Source organism: Falco naumanni, unplaced genomic scaffold, assembly GCF_017639655.2.
Source record: "Falco naumanni isolate bFalNau1 unplaced genomic scaffold, bFalNau1.pat scaffold_74_arrow_pat_ctg1, whole genome shotgun sequence".
In the NCBI taxonomy this organism is placed as follows: domain Eukaryota; kingdom Metazoa; phylum Chordata; class Aves; order Falconiformes; family Falconidae; genus Falco; species Falco naumanni.
The window spans coordinates 68,529-81,527 of NW_024427566.1; positions in this window are offsets into that span (position 1 = coordinate 68,529).

Below are 12,999 nucleotides of genomic sequence, written 5' to 3' on the forward strand. Positions count from 1 at the left end.
GAGCTCTTGGTGTTGCTGTAAAAAGATACCTGTGTGTTGCGTTTTGTAAGTAGTAATTCTGTAAGTGATAAGTGTGTTCTGTGAGTGTAAGCTGGAAAAATGGGAGGAAAACAGAGTGGTGGGATTTTAAAGAAAAGCCCGTTAGGATGTGTTTTGAGTCACTGGAGGGATATTGGAGGATCCGCTGGTGGAAATGTGAATAGGAAAACATTGATAAAATATTGTAATCAATGGTGGCCGCTTTATAAGCTGGAATGTGGAGAAAAGTGGCCTTTTAATTAATAATTACAAGGTTATTAATAATTGTTATACTCATTTATGCTGGAAATGTGAGAACATTTCTGTATTCAGTATATTACAAATGTTGGTATGTGGTTATTGTCTTGAACATCCGAGGGGTGAATGTGAACCTCTGTATGTTTTAAAGTGTATATGGTGTAAAGAATTATTATATGTATGGTGGCGACAAGAAATTGAATGCCCTGACTGTAAGGTTTGGACGCCTTGGGATAAGAGAGAGAGCTGTAAGTGAAATTAGAGTCTCTGTGGCTGGGATAGCGATTGAGATAATAGTAAGAAAGGTCACTGGAAGGAAATGGGGAGGGCAGCTGGGGGAAGCGTGAATAAGAGAACTTTGGCTAAGTACTGCAATCAGTGGTGGCCCCTGTCTAAGTTAGGGGACAGAGAAAATGGCCCTTAAACGGCACACTGAATTATAATGTTTTGCTAAAATTAATGTTATTTTTAAGGCGAGAGGAAAAATGGGATGAAGTAATGTATGCTGGTATGTTTTTCACTCTGAGGAATCACCCAGAGTGGCAAAAGAGTGTGGTATTAACCTAGCTCCACAAGATCCCTTAGTATTAGCAATGGAAAAGGATCAGAGGGGAGGTTGTTATTCCTTCTATGGAGCAACCAGAATGAAACACGTTGTAAGATAAAAAAACTTGTGCGAATGTATGTAAGATCTGAAGCCAGGGGGGTGGAGAGAGCCAAAAAAAAAAAAAAAAAAAAAAAAAAACCCAAAAAACAACCCTGTGAAAGTGTTAAAGTATTGGGGTGAGTTTGTACAAAGCCCCGTACCCCCTCGAAGGTGCGGCTGAGTCACGCTGGATGCATGGCAGGGTGTTTGCTATTTGCCTGCGAAGGCTGATATGTAATAACACAGACTTAAAGCAACAAGCAACAAGTAGCAGATTTGCATTCAGGGTAAGAAAGAGTTAAAATAGAAGTGCTGCTGCAGAGGCAGGCTTGTGTAACCTGCAGAGCAGGAACAACATCTCCTGCCCCGAATCCTCCTGATGGTGGGGAGGAGGGGGTTGCTGTTGCTGACGATTTTGCAGAAGGACCTGACAATGTCACCCCGATTGCTGCAGCATTTGCAGCACAACAGGACCGGTAACGGCCCCTCTAGGGCAGGCAGCGGGTCTGAGGAGAGTAAAGGTGAATCTCTGATGGGGAAATTTAGATGTTTGAAAGTCAGTTGTGAATAGGACTGGATAAAGGTTCGAGTTGATTTTTACTAAGGTAATCGTGATGTAGAAAAGTTGGTGAATACAAAACCAACTTATTTGGTGTTAAACTTCAGTGAAAAGAATTTGTTACAGTTGTGGGAGCTGCTGGCCGCCAGGAAAATAACCTGAAACCTTTAAAGTACAAACTAAGAAAACAAATAAGAATGCCAAATTCACCAAAATCTTTGTTGGGAAGAGATTTATTAGAACATCTAGACGTTTAAAGAAGGGGAAATGAAACCAAAAGTTAAAAATGATCAATTAACTAAAATGTTGAGCTTATCTTTAATTCAACAGAAAAGTGAAAGAGAGGACCTCCCTGAAGTAAAAGAAATCTTTAACCAGGTATATCTGAAAGTAAATTCCAAGTAAAGGGAAAAATGCTTTCCCTGTTACAGTAAAAATGATAAACAGGAGGCCTGCCTAGTTCAGGTAAAACAATACCCCTTGGTCAGCAAGGCTGTGGGGAATATTGCATAAAAACTAAAATAAAATACACTCTGTAGTAGTTCTACTAATGTAAATCTGTGTTTTACCATGACTGTGACTTGTTATGGGATGTGCAAATGAAACTTTGCATTGACAACAAAGTACAAGGAATAAGGCTGGTCAAGTGCCTCCTACCACAATCAAGGGCAAGACTGGGTTGGCCTCTGTGTTTGCCACCAAGAAGGATCTTGAGCTCTGCTGCTGGCTGCAACCCAGTAGGCGTTGAGCGGTGGGGACATATGCCATGCCAGACCTTGATGTGAGGAATGGCCCCCTCTGTTATAAGAGGGTCGTCCAGGAAGGAAGAACATAAGATGGCCCATTAAGGCACTGATTTGGAAACTGGAAACCGCCTGGCCGACCATGAAGCCATACAAGTAGCAGAGGAGGTAGGAAAGGAGGAATTATCCTTAATACCAGATGGTAAAATCCAAACTGTAAGTACAGATCAGGAGCCAAATTATTCTAAAGAAAACTTAAAGGTCATTCAGGACATGAATGATAAAATAAATAAGTGGACTTATTTGAGGGATGGTCGTATAGTGGTACCATCCAATTTAATATGGACCACAGCCGTAATAGAACATAATAAGATGCATTGGGGAGCTGATACTTTATATAAAAGTCTAAATCAGAAATTGATAGGGCAGAACTTGTATACTGTAATAAAACAGGTGACTCAGCGATGTGAAATGTGTTTGAAAATTAGCCAGGGCAACAGTGGCAAGTTGATTTTTCCAGACTCCCAAGAACTGAGGGGGTACCAATATTTATTAAATGAATGGACACCCCAACGTATCATACAGTATTATAAACCTGCAACTTGGAATCCTAATGAACTTATTAACGGCGCTCGAGAATCTATCTACAATCTGAATCATATCATTTGTCTACAGGCTGTCTTGGAAATTATTATTAATCAAACAGCTAAAGCTTTTGATGTTAAATGCAATTTATCAACACAGGATGGTTCTGGACTACCTGCTAGCCAAAGAAAGAGGTGTTTGTGGTAAAGTAAATGTTTCCAATTGTTGTTTGAAAATTGATGACAATGGTGAGGTAGTTAAACAAATCACATCAGAGACAGGGAAGTTAGCCCATGTTCCCGTCTGAACTTGGAAAGACGAATATTGACTTGTTTTCCTGGCTTCTCGGGAGCCCCTGGGTAAAACGAATCCTATTTTATTTGTTATGTGGATTAGCCACCTTATTGTTTTTGCCATGTGCTGTTCCATGTTTTATAAGATTAATTCAACACGTTATAACTAACATGCAATTTGCTATTATGGTTTCACCCGATGGCGTTAAACAAATGTGAGTAGTATGACAAAATGTACACACAAAATAACATTTTAATAGCCAACAAGAATTTGGAAACAATTAACTCTTAACAATTCAGATAAGCTGAGTAAAACAAGCGCCAGGAACGCAAAGTCGAGTATATGGAAACGTCTTTTATACTTTTTCACCTCCGCCATAAGTTCTTGACGTGAGACAACAGAAAAACGCACCCTCTGCCTAAACAGCAACAGTAAAAAAAAAAAAAAAAAAAAAAGATATATATATAAAATTTTGATCTTCTTTCTAATGAACCATATAGGTTAAACGTTTTGAGAACACTCACCTTACAGAATGTTCAGAGGGCGAAATGTCCACTCTAGACCTTTCTTCTCTGGCAGGTGACGTGGTGGTCTGGTGGTGAGAAAACCTTACATTGAAAACTGGGACCTGTCATTTGGCCATAGTGCCATGAATGTTACCATTAACAGACTTACCGGAGTGGTAAGCTCGGGAAAGGGGTTTGGGACTTCATCTGGGCACGCAGTAGCCATTGTTTATCACGCGAATGGTCCGTGTATACCTTTGAACATGCGCATGCGCGATTTTAAAGCCCCACAGAATGTGCTGGAAAAAATCTGGAAAGACCGCGCATGCGAAATCCCTATAGTCTAGCCATGATAGTGACGCATTAAAAAAAAAAAAAAAAAAAAAAAAAAAAGGAGAACGTGTTAAGAAAAAGTGTTATTTTTAAGTTTTGGTTTTGTATGTTATTATTATATGTATTACCCAACTACGCCTATTGTAATTGTGACGTATTACCTTGTGAGTGTTATGATAAATGTTGGGATTGTGGAAAAAGGTTTATTTGCAGTGCCGAGAATGAAAGTAGTGTCTAATAAACAATAATAGGATAAAAAAAAAAAAAAAAAAAAAAAAAAGGGGGGATTGTAAGAAACTATGGAATAGGATATTGTTTATTAAGATTTATGTTAAGCATAATGTAAAGACTAGGCGCCAGATATCCAGGATGCCTCTTGTGAAAAATAAGATAACCGCCAGATGTCCAGGATGCTGCTTGTAAAAGAGAAGATAACCGCCAAACAGAAACAAGACAGACGACCCCATATAAAGATATATGAGTAAGGGGTTAACACCTCCACTACTTCATAAACACGAAAGTAAAAAGTATAAAAAAGGACTGTTTAAACTGCTCAGGGCGGCAGTTGGCGGAGCGCAGACTCCCCTGCCGTCCAGCGCTGTCTTTGCTCATATTCTACTTGCTATAATTAATAAAATTTTAATTGGATTATGATCAATTGTGGTCTCAATTTATAACACCTGGAAGGCCAGAGCTTGTAATTTACTGCTTGTCACAGGGGAGCACGAGAAGGGGAACCATCGTACGACTGTCTGTATCTTCCTTGAAATTGAGAGGGGAGTTGTATGAAGGATGAAGTCGTATTTGCATGAAAACCTATAGCTTGAAGCTGTGTCTAAACACAACAAACTTTAAAGCATAGATGTGATGCAACCCCTCTGTCATCCAGGCACGTTTATTTAGAAACCTGGTCTTAAACAGTCTGCTAAGGGTTTGCAGTTGCGAAGCAGAACAACATTTTGCACTAGCCTCAACTGTGCCCCTAGGCTGCAAGCAAGTGGGTAGCAGAGTTAGCGCCCTGGTAACACGAGGCAGTGCTGCAGTAGAGACTTTGCAAACTCTTACCCCCAAAGGAGGGCAATTCAGCTTTCAAAAGCTTAAGGGACTGTGAGAAACTATGGACTAGGGTATTGTTTATTAAGATTTATGTTAAGCTCAATGTAAAGTTTAGGCAACAAAAGATATGTAAACGCTTATGCAAACAGCTACCAGACACCGCCGGTGTAAGATAAGATAACCGCAATACACAAACTAAACCAAGACACCACTGATGCAAGATAAGATAACCACCAGGTGTCCAGGAACCGACAGAAACAGGGCAATGAGACAAAGGAGGAAGACCACCAGGAGGCAGAAAACGACCCCCCCCAAGAACAAAAGCATGACTCCACTACCTCATGAACACCGAAGTAAAGATGTATAAAAAGGGACTTTTTAAACTGCTCAGGGCGGCAGTTGGTGGAGCGCAGACTCCCCTGCCATCCAGCGCTGTTTTGCTCATATTCTACTTGCTATAATTAACAAAATTTTAATTGGATTATGATCCGTTGCGGTCTCAATTTATAACAATTTCTGGTGCCGTGACTCGGATAAGGAACAGTGGGCTTTGGTCCTCCGGGGAGGCGCCCCGCGACATTTCGCGGCCCCGCGACCAACAGCTTACTCCAACCTTACCGACGAACCTAAACTCTAGAATAATGAGCAAAGGAGAAACCGGTAAAATCCCATAAAAATTCTGTGCACGGGAGTCCGGACGAAGACGCAGGACGCGTAAGTATATTGCGAAGTTGTTCGCAAGGTTTGCCGTTCGGGCGGGATTGGGTTTCCTGGAATATAACGAGTGAGAGGTTCGATATACTGAACCAAGCGAGTGTGGACTCTTAAGTACTGCGTCTCCCATCTCCCGTGAGGGACTGGGCCAGGAACAAGGGGAGCGAGTGAGTGTATGTTTGTGGATATTCCAGAAGATGGGGGCGAAGGGCAGCAAGCCTTCGACTCCCATGGGAAGGGTACCCACTGTACCTAAGAATACCCCTCTGGCATATATCTTAGACAATTGGAGATATTTCCCTGGAACCCTAGGGAAAGATAAGCAGAAAATGATAGAATATTGTACTAAGATATGGGGAGGGAAGAAGATTTCTAAAAATGTCTTTTGGCCAGTCTATGGGTCAGAAGAAGATTGGGTAAGGCAGCAATTAAACCTCTGGGTTAATAATAAAAAAACCCTTAACCCGGAGGAGAGTCAATATGCGGAGGTGTGGCAAGAAAAACCGGGAGCTAGACTTTACCCTCTGAATGAAATAAAAACTAAACAAAAGAAAAAGAAGGAAGAGTTAGACGAAACCCTTCTAACCCCCCCTCCTTACATTCCTCCTCCTGCTCCTGCAGAGGTCCCCAAAGCGCCCACTCCCCCACCAGAGCCGGAACAAGGGTCTCCCCCTCTTCCTAGACGCTTAACTAGAAGTCAAAAAGGGGCAGCTCAGATGTACCCCCTAAGGGAAATACCCATGGGGGGACCTCAACCTGTGATCGGATATATTTCTGTACCCCTAAATTCGGCTGACCTACGAGATTTTAAAAGGACCGAGATGGGAAACTTAATTGAGGACCCACTCGGAGTGGCAGAAAGATTAAATCAATTTTTGGGACCAAACCTTTATACCTGGGATGAGATGCAATCTATCCTTTGTCAATTATTTACTACCGAGGAAAGAGATATGATTAGACGAGCAGGAATGAGACTGTGGGATGCTCAGCATGCCCAGGGACCCCAAGCAGATATTAAATGGCCACTCCAAAGACCTAATTGGGATAATCAGGATCCTGTGCATAGAACTCATATGCAGGACCTGAGAACTATAGTAATTCAGGGAATTAGAGAAGCAGTACCCCGTGGCCAGAATATCAATAAGGCATTTAATGAAATGCAAAAGAAAGATGAGAGCCCCACTGAGTGGCTGGAACGACTGAGGAAAGCCCTTCAGCTGTACTCTGGGGTAAATCCAGACAACCCTTTAGGGCAAGCGCTCCTCAAAACTCAGTTTGTGGCAAAATCATGGGAAGATATGAAAAAGAAGATTGAAAAGTTAGAAGACTGGCAGAGTAGAGGGTTGGATGAATTATTGAGGGAAGCTCAGAAAGTCTACGTAAGGCGGGAAGAAGAGAGCAGCAAGCGACAAGTAAAAATGATGGTAGCAGCGGTCAGAGAGGATCGCAAAGGGCGGACTGGTGAACACAGATCTGCTGGAATGAAACAAGGGAACGTAGTAGTAAGGAAGGAACAGAGATGTTGTTTTTACTGTGGAAAGAAGGGACATATAAAAAAGAATTGCAGAGAAAGGATCAGGGATGAGGAAATATTGAAAACGGAATAGGAGAGTCAGGGGCTTTATATCTTAGGGGACCGGAGTCATCATGAGCCCTTGATAAAATTAAAAATAGGTCCCCATAAACAAGAGTTCACCTTTTTAGTAGACACTGGGGCTGAGAAATCAACTATTAAGCAAATACCTGAGGGATGTAAAGTTTCCCCTGAAAAAGTACAAGTAATTGGGGCAAAAGGAGAACCCTTTAAAGTAAGCAAACTCAAAAATGTGGTATTCGAAACTGAAAATAAATTTGGAATGGGTGAACTGTTGCTCGTCCCTGAAGCAAAATTTAATCTGTTAGGACGAGATTTAATTGTTGAATTGCAATTAGAAATTAAAGTGAAAAATCAAGAGCTAACAGTGTCTGCTTATCCTTTGACCGTGGATGATCAAAAACAAATTAACCCCGATGTCTGGTACTCTCCGGACACAATTAGTAGACTGGAAATCCCACCGATTAAAATCCAAATTTCCGAACCCCACATACCTGTGAGGGTAAAGCAATATCCCATATCCCTAGAAGGACGGAGGGGATTAAAACCAGAAATTGATCGATTGTTAGCACACGGAATCTTAGAGCCTTGTATGTCACCCTTTAACACTCCCATTCTGCCTGTAAAGAAACCAAATGGGAAATATCGGCTCGTACATGATTTAAGGGAAATAAACAAAAGAACTATCACCCGGTTCCCTGTAGTAGTAAATCCATACACACTGCTAAGCAAGCTAGGACCCCATAACTCCTGGTATAGTGTGGCTGATTTAAAGGATGCCTTTTGGGCCTGTCCACTGGCAGAAGAATGCCGTGATTATTTTGCCTTTGAATGGGAAGACATAGAGACAGGCCGTAGACAGCAATTGAGATGGACTGTGCTTCCCCAAGGGTTCACTGAGTCCCCTAATCTGTTTGGACAGGCCCTGGAAGAGCTCTTAAAAGAATACCAGGTACAAACGGGAAACGTGCTGTTACAGTATGTAGATGATCTGCTCATAGCAGGGAATAATAAGGAGGATGTAAGAAAAGAAAGCATTCGACTCCTAAACTTCCTTGCACAAAAGGGCCTACGGGTATCACAAGAAAAGTTACAATTTGTGGAGGAAAAAGTGAAATATTTGGGGCATTATTTGTTTAATGGCAATAAGATATTGGATCCAGAACGCATTAAAGGAATTCTGGAATTACCTATGCCTGTCACTAAGAGGCAAATTCGGCAGGCATTAGGGCTATTTGGGTATTGTAGGCAATGGATAGAAAACTACAGCTTTAAAGTTAAATTCTTATATGAACAACTGTCTAAAGACAAAATACCCAAGTGGACCCCTCAGGATCAAGAGCAGTTTGCCAGTCTCAAAAGGGAGCTAAGTCAAGCACCGGGTTTAAGCCTCCCGGATTTAAAGCGGCCATTCCATTTATTCGTTAACATACATGAAGGAACGGCATTCGGAGTATTAACTCAGGAATGGGCCGGACAAAAGAAACCGGTGGCATACTTATCAAAGCTGTTGGACCCTGTGAGCAGGGGTTGGCCGAGTTGTTTACAAATTATTGTTGCTGCTGCCTTATTACTTGAAGAAACGAATCGCATTACCTTTAATGGAGAAGTTGTCCTATATGCACCTCATAATATAAGGGGGGTGCTTCAACAAAAAGCAGAAAAATGGCTTACAGATAGCCGACTACTAAAGTATGAGGGAATACTCATAGAATCTCCAAAACTATCCCTAAGGACTATCGGAGCGGTTAACCCTGCAGAATTTTTATATCCAGGGGAAAGTACTGAGTTAGTACATGATTGTCTTCAAACAATTGAACAACAGACACGCATTAGACCAGACTTAGAAGAAGAAGAACTACAATGTGGAGAAGTACTATTTATAGATGGGTTATCACGAATAGTGGAAGGTAAACGATTGTCTGGATATGCCATCGTTAAGTTAGAGAAAGGAGAATTTAAGACAATAGAATCGGGCCCCCTAAGTGCCAGCTGGTCGGCTCAAGCCTGTGAGCTGTATGCATTGTGGAAAGCATTAGTGTCACTGAAGGGAAAGGATGGAACTATATATACAGACTCACGCTATGCGTTCGGAGTGGTACATACCTTTGGAAAAATATGGGAGGAAAGAGGATTTGTTAACTCACAGGGAAAAGAACTGATACACCCGGAATTAATTAGGCGAGTTCTGGGGGCATTGAAAATGCCGAATAAAACAGCAGTTGTACATATAAAGGGACACCAGCGAGGTACAAGTTATCAAGTTAGGGGAAATAATGCAGCTGATACAGAAGCAAAACGAGTGGCAGGCAATTATAGTACGATTTTGACTATACAACAAATATCTGTTAGTAAAAATTTGAGTTTTGAATCTGCAGAAAAGGAAAAACTAGAACAAATGGGGGCTAAGGAACAGGATGATAAGTACATATTGCCAGATGGGAGAGAAGTCTTGCCGAAGGGCATAGCACTCAAAATATTTTCAAAAATACACAGTAAAACACACTGGGGAACCCAGGCGTTAGTTGATCATTTCAATCAACAGTTTGCCTGTATAGGCGTATATAACATAGCAAAGACAGTCACGGCAGCCTGCGAGACCTGTCAAAAGGTTAATCGAAACAACATGAGACAAAAACCTCTTGGAGGACGTTCCCCAGCATACAGACCTTTCTCACACATACAAGTGGATTTTACTGAACTACCCAGGGTAGGGCGTTACAAATATTTATTAGTAATGGTGGATCATTTAACACATTATGTTGAGGCTTTTCCTACCTCCAAGGCAACTGCTAACCAAGTTACTAAAGTATTACTTGAACACATTATACCTCGATATGGAGTACCTGAAGTAATCGACTCGGACAGAGGAACACACTTTGTGTCAAAAATTGTTAGAGATCTAACAGAAAGCTTGGGTATTAAGTGGGAATACCATACGCCATGGCATCCACAAAGTTTGGGAAAAGTTGAAAGGATGAATGGAGAAATCAAAACTATTTTGACTAAATTAATGATAGAAACCAAATTATCATGGATTAAGTGCCTACCCATGGCACTATTAATTCTCCAAACCAGACCCCGAGCAGATGTAGGAATATCAGCGTTTGAAATGGTGTATGGAATGCCCTATAGAATTGAAAGTCCACAAACAAATGTTTTAATTCAAGACCGTGTGATTAACGAATATGTTTCACAATTAGCAGAACATCGTAACAAGCTTTGGGAACATGGACTGATTGTACAACGACCACCGTTGGACTTAAAAATTCATAATCTTAAACCTGGGGACTGGGTATTAGTTAAAATGTGGAAAGAAGAAACCCTAAAACCCAATTGGGAGGGACCTTATCTTGTTTTGCTTACAACAGAAACAGCTGTCCGGACTGCTGAGCGTGGATGGACTCATGCCAGTCGCATTAAAGGCCCAGTAACGAGACCCCACTGGAAAGTAATCAGTACTCCAGGTGACACAAAGATAACCCTGAAAAGATAACGTAATGATAGAGACTTTATTTGGTTATTTTGCTGCATTACCTTTTGGTATAAAGTGTGTATTGATGTTTATATTTGCTATAATTATTTCTTTTTTTATATATATGGAAGCGTACAAAATGTGTTGAAAGAAATTGCTAAACTTATGCAACCACACAATATCAAGTATAGAAGATATGCTGATGTAAATAATATATGCACTCTAGATATACGAATTAGGTGTAATAATTTGAACTGCAATTGTTATCCATTTGCTTGTTTCAGGTGTAAGGTATGCCAGAATAAATGGTGGACACACTGTGAATGTGGATACCCTCCAATAGGAGTTTGCACACAGTGTTGGAAAATCCAAAGAACCCTTACTAAGTGGAAATTAAAACAATTAGAGACTAAACAAGAAATTATTCGAAAATCCCATGAGTGGTGGGAAATTTTTGCCAAAGGAATAAACCCTCAATATTATTGTTACCACTCCACCGAACCAGTCCCCTTTATAGCTGAAATCTTGGCTATAAAGTGCAGAAGGGAAGTACTAACCGTGTCTTGCTTTGCCCCATTAGTTAAAGCTGCAAAGTGGGAAGCCTGTGTAAACAGGCAGAAAGCCCGAAGCAGCTGTTCTCCTGAAGAATTCCCTTGCTGCCGAGAAGATGATACACCCCGTGGCTCGAAGCAACCGAGTCGACGGGCAAGGCAGAGGAGGAACAAACTGTGGAGAAAAGAACCAGAACAATGGGACACTAAAGCAACAATGGCCAAACTTCTCCAGGACTGGTAAAAATATACTTAAATTGGCAAAATTAATCGACACCCTTTTTCCTGGTATACTGTTAGTTTTGTTATTGATAATAACCCAAGCAAATGGAAACCCTCATGAACCTATGAACTGGACAATAACAAACAGAAAATATCCAAGTAATCCAATCCAAGCACGAACTACACCGGGCACAGTTAGTTTCAATGTGAGTTTGCATGACCTAATTACTGAAGAAGATCGTAAAGATGAAGCGGATATATGTAAACCAATTTATATATGTCCAGCATCTAATCCTGGTAAAGGATACTGTAATTCTCCAGGTTATTATTACTGTGCATATTGGGGGTGCGAAACATGGGCCTCTGAGTGGTCCGCACCTGGAGACCAATATCTAGAAATAAAGTGGTCACCGGAAGGATGCGAGAGACCTAAATTACACGGAGACCGGTGGGGTCATTGCTTAAGTAAACCGATTCCTTGTGTGGGCATCAATATAACTATAAAAAATCCTGCTCAGGACTTTTGGCTGGCAGGGAAATATTGAGGAATTAGATACTGGGAAACAGGTGTAGACAGAGGAGGAATTTTTCAAATAATGAAGAGACCGATGCCCCACGATCCTTTGCCAATAGAACCAAACCTGGTCCTGAATCCACCCACTTTCTCTGAAGCAAAGGTTGCCCCCGTAATTGTCGTAACCCCTTCTTCAGACCCCCTTTTTGAAACAACTAATGACATTGTGACTGAATTCTCCTTATCCAGGGATCTAGAGTTGTCAGAATCTAAAGACCCCTTATGGAATCTAATGCAAGCCTCTTATCGTGCCCTTAATGAAAGCAAACCAAATTTAACTGAGGAATGCTGGTTATGTTATAATGTTAGACCACCATACTTTGAGGCAATTGGAAAACCAGGAAGGATTCTATGGTCTAATGGTTCAAACCCACGAGAATGCCCATGGAATGACCAGAGGAACCATACGCAAGGAATTACTATTCAATTAGTAACAGGTCAAGGAAAATGTATAGGTACAGTGCCCGAAAAGTATCAGCCTTTGTGCAACCGAACAGTCACTAACACCAATATAGAGAAACACAAGAATCAAAATGACAAATGGGCTATCCCGACACCAGGAGCTAAATGGGTTTGTTCAGACATCGGAGTAACGCCTTGCCTATCCCTAAACGTGTTTAATCAATCTCAGTTTTGTGTACAGGTGATTATTGTTCCTCGTCTGATCTATCACACCTCTGAGGAGGTGTTACACCACTTTGAAGGAGACCTGGATAGACAAAAACGAGAGCCAGTTACAGTGGTAACCCTAGCTACACTGCTGATAGTGGGCGGAGTTGGAGCAGGTACAGGCATAGCCTCCCTAGTAAAAGGTCAGGAATTACAAAGTTTGCAGATGGCTGTAGATGAGGATTTAGCAAAAATAGAACAA